Genomic DNA, 5000 nt, shown 5'->3' with positions numbered 1-5000 from the left:
CATCACAGGGCTGATACATAGACACAGACAACCATTCACACTCACATTCACACCTACGGTCAATTTAGAACCACCAGTTAGCCTCACCTGCACGTTTTTGGACTGTGGGGGAAACCGGAGCACCCGGAGGAAACCCATGCAGACACAGGGAAAACATGCAAACTCCACACAGAAAGGCCTCTGTCGCCCACTGGGCTCGAATCCAGAACCTTCTTGCTGTGAAGTGACAGTGCTCACCACTACACCACCGTGCCGCCCCATCTTTGTACTATTTTCAATGAAATATAGGGTTTCCGTAATTTACAAATTATTGCATTCTGTGTTTATTTCAAGTTTACACAGCGTCCCAATGTTTTTGAAATTGGGGTGTGCATGTGTGTGTATATAATAATATATATACAATTAGGTCCATATATATTTGGACACTGACACAAATTTTGTTTTTTTTTTTACCTGTTTACTGAAACATATTCAAGTTATAGTTATATAATGGACATGGACATAAAGTCCAGACTTTCAGCTTTCATTTGAGGGTATCCACATTAAAACTGGATGAAGGATTTAGGAGTTTCAGCTCCTTAACATATGCCACCCTGTTTTTAAAGGGACCATAAGTAATTGGACAATTGACTCAAAGGCTATTTCATGGGCAGGTGTGGGCAATTCCTTCATTATGTCATTCTCAATTAAGCAGATAAAAGGCCTGGAGTTGATTTGAGGTGTGGTGCTTGCATTTGGAAGATTTCGCTGTGAAGAAAACATGCGGTCAAAGGAGCTCTCCATGCAGGTGAAACAAGCCATCCTTAAGCTGCGAAAACAGAAAAAACCCATCTGAGAAATTGCTACAATATTAGGAGTGGCAAAATCTACAGTTTGGTACATCCTGAGAAAGAAAGAAAGCACTGGTGAACTCATCAATGCAAAAAGACCTGGACGCCCACAGAAGACAACAGTGGTGGACGATCGCAGAATAATTTCCATGGTGAAGAGAAACCCCTTCACAACAGCCAACCAAGTGAACAACACTCTCCAAGAGGTAGGCGTATCAATATCCAAATCTACCATAAAGAGAAGACTGTATGAAAGTAAATACAGAGGGTTCACTGCATGGTGCAAGCCACTCATAAGCCTCAAGAATAAAAAGGCTAGATTGGACTTTGCTAAAAACATCTAAAAAAGTCAGCACAGTTCTGGAAGAACATTCTTTGGACAGATGAAACCAAGATCAACCTCTACCAGAATGATGGAAAGAAAAAAGTATGGTGAAGGCGTGGTACAGCTCATGATCCAAAGCATACCACATCATCTGTAAAACACGGCGGAGGCAGTGTGATGGCTTGGACATGCATGGCTGCCAGTGGCACTGGGTCACTAGTGTTTATTGATGATGTGACACAGGACAGAAGCAGCCGGATGAATTCTGAGGTATTCAGAGACATACTGTGTGCTCAAATCCAGCCAAACTGATTGGTCGGCGTTTCATAATACAGATGGACAATGACCCAAAACATAAAGCCAAAGCAACCCAGGAGTTTATTAAAGCAAAGACGAGGAATATTCTTGAATGGCCAAGTCAGTAACCTGATCTCAACCCAATTGAGCATGCATTTCACTTGTTAAAGACTAAACTTCAGACAGAAAGGCCCACAAACAAACAGCAACTGAAAACCGCTGCAGTAAAGGCCTGGCAGAGCATTAAAAAGGAGGAAACGCAGCATCTGGTGATGTCCATGAGTTCAAGACTTCAGGCAGTCATTGCCAACAAAGGGTTTTCAACCAAGTATTAGAAATGAACATTTTATTTACAATTATTTAATTTGTCCAATTACTTTTGAGCCCCTGAAATGAAGGGATTGTGTTTAAAAAATGCTTTAGTTCCTCACATTTTTATGCAATCATTTTGTTCAACCCACTGAATTAAAGCTGAAAGTCTGAACTTCAACTGCATCTAAATTTTGTTCACAGTTCATTGTGGTAGTGTACAGAACCAAAATTAGAAAAATGTTGCCTCTGTCCAAATATTTATGGACCTAACTGTATGTATAAAACCTGAGATGAGAAATTAACACAACTAAGAAGGGGGGGGGGGACCAAAATACATTATCTGATAGCTAGATCTGCTATATGGCCAAAAATATGTGGACACTTGATCATCACACCCATTTGAATGACTTCCCCAAAATGTTGCCACAAATTTGGTAGGACAATTTTATAGGATGTCTTTGAATTTCCCTTCACTGGAACTAAGGGGCCCAAAAACTATTCCAGCATGATAATGGCCCTCTATACAAAGCGAGCTCCATGAAGACATGATTTGGTGCTTTTGAGCATCAAATCTTTGAGCATGATTTGATGCTTTTGAGGCTGAATGAGTAAATCCAGATGAATAGTACGACTGCAAAGAGATATTCGGGTGAATGGTTGCTATGTAATGCAGTATGGAGGAAAAATTGTGGTTTGGCTAAGACTGATATTAGCCTAAATCTAGGCTGAGTCATCATTTTATTCTATTGCCCTATGATAAGGTCATTATGGCAAGAAAAGCCCCCCCACGACAGAATAAGGTTCTCTTCCACCATAACTGTTCAGCGTCACAGATATGACAACATTAATGTTTGGTGTTATTTCTGCTGGCCAAAAGGATTAAATCTGATGGCTCTGATCCAGGAAGGGAGGCCTAAGTGAAACAGGCAGTCTAATAACATGGCAGTTAGCTCATAGTTCAGACTACTACCAAAGATTTTTCTTAAAAATAACTATGCAAATTAAAAATATGAGTCCTTTGCAGCTGTACTCTCAAAACAAATGGACTGGAGGAAGAAGAAAGGCAGGAAAAGGATCTAAACATCAAAAACATCTCAGCAGAAAAAAAAGAAGTATAAAAGCACACCCATCTCCACCTAGTGGATGATAAACGCTACTAAAGTTGGAGTCAAGAATGAAATCATGGGTTTAAATCATAACAAAAACTGACCAACACTGGAAGGAAGAGACATTTAGTTATGTGCAAGGAAATGCACATAACTAATATTAATCTAATAAAAATAAGCATTCGTCTTGACTACTTAGCTCAAACTAATAACAAAAAGCTGTCATCTATAGATTAACATTATTGTCTTCTTAAAATGTATAATTTGCTTGCAATGCATACAAAATGCTAAATAATACATATTCATAAACAGGGATCACCCAGTTAACACACCCACATGTATTTTTACTGAGATCTCTGTAGAAAAAACAGCAGTGGTAGTGATGTCCATGCGCATTGTGAAAGCAAGGCGAGGTCTGTGTGGCACTGTTGTTGGTCTCACTTTTGTTCCTTTGCCCTCCTGATGCCAATCGCAGAGCTCCAGGAAAAAAACACATTGCTCAACTGGTCTAAGGCAACATGTTCCATGCTGTGTGGAGAAACAAAACAAAACTTGGTAGAAAAAAAAAAAAGACTTCATTTTGCATAAGTGACCAGCTGAACAAACCTGTTACTTTAAGTCAGGATGAATAGGCTGACAGGAATGTGGTTAGGTCAATGACTACAATATAAGGACACTCAAGGAGAGATTATTTCCTAGACACATAGAAACAGCATACAGTAGGTTTACAGAACCTCTCGAGTCGACATTTACGTAGCTGGCCGTGAATCAGGAACGAGAACACGAACACTTTGTTCAAGAAAAGGACAAAAATAGAAAAACTACACTTTAATAGCAGCCACATCAGCGTTTCGTTTTTGTTTACATGTTTGGAAATTTAGGGATGGCGCTTGGTATCAGGACAAAGAACATCCCTATCTCACGAGCAGAGAAACACAAAACACAAAACCAGGTTCCACTTCCTTCAGGCATGACAATGACCATCTTTATAACCTTGAAGACACCAAGGTTAAAAATAATACATTATGGTTTTTTTTGTGCTTTACCAACAAATCTAGGAGAAAAGAGGGAAGGGTTTATATCTGAACAAATGACAATAGCGAGGGACATTTCATATAAAAAGGAAAATTGAATTTGCATGTCCATAGCACTCAGTTTTCATGTCACATTTGTACCTCTTTATTAATTTTTTTTCAACAGGAAAAGGACAAATGGAGACAGTATAAAGTCCAAAGGAAGTACTGCTTTCTGCTGCTGGCTGAACCAGAGCCATGGTGATGGGTCAAACTCACTTTGAGCCCAGTATCAGTTCTTTTGAAAAGTAATATAGATTTGCACTCTTTGTGGTAATGCTTAGTGAAGTTCTAATGTCGAACATATGAGTAAAATAAAAATTAGTCATAAAATAATCTATATGTACAATAACAACAGCAAATTTATAATGGATATGATTTAACATGAACTCAGAAGCACACAAAAGAAAAACAACACACCATGTGGTAACTGCGCTCATTTCCTTTTTCTGAGATGTGATGAGTCAGTACGTAGATTTGAGCAGTTATGAATTACAGGGTGTGGATTACATAAAAATGGGCCAGGAGTTTATTTTTAATGCACGCCAGAATGTATTATTGCACCTAGTAATCGCTGACTAACAAACAACAAACTTCATACACTATTACCCAATAGTTTTAAAATGATACCTAGTAAATCACAACTCATTCTTGAATGATTATTAATGCTCATAGCAAAAACAGGTCTACGGCCCTTCCCCACAGCTTAAGTACCCCACTGCTATTACATTTAAATAAATTATTTGGTTCTGGTAGTAGACAAGCTGTAGCATAATTAAAAGAAAATTATACACTCAAAAGAAAAAAACAAACAAACAAAAAATGCTAAGCTAATTGAACAGCACTTGGGTCGTGCTTCAGAGTCTTTACTGTATTCCAAGGCAAGATCATAATAAAATCAAAAGAGAGCTCTTGACATGCAGCTCATAAGTAACTGGACAGTGACAGACCGCAATATTGGATTGATCGTACAGAATTCACAGCCCTAGCACAAACATCTAGTAGTTTGGTCCATCAGGTGACCAAAAGAAACTAACATCTTACAACTGACGTGTGA

At 38.6% G+C, this 5000-nt stretch overlaps 1 protein-coding gene across 1 annotated transcript in view; it reads right to left on the bottom strand.

Annotated features, from left to right (window-relative positions):
* Positions 1-3683: 3683 nt before the first annotated feature.
* rnf11b (ring finger protein 11b) overlaps positions 3684-5000 on the bottom strand; it is a 49158-nt gene continuing 47841 nt past the window's right edge. Inside the window, exon 3 of the mRNA XM_060932113.1 lies at positions 3684-5000. This exon is cut by the window's right edge and continues 2479 nt beyond it. The gene's annotated coding sequence lies outside the window, so the exon portion shown is untranslated.

This window comes from Neoarius graeffei, chromosome 10 (genome assembly GCF_027579695.1).
Source record: "Neoarius graeffei isolate fNeoGra1 chromosome 10, fNeoGra1.pri, whole genome shotgun sequence".
Taxonomy (NCBI): Eukaryota; Metazoa; Chordata; class Actinopteri; order Siluriformes; family Ariidae; genus Neoarius; species Neoarius graeffei.
This window is presented reverse-complemented; position numbering and strand designations above follow the sequence as displayed.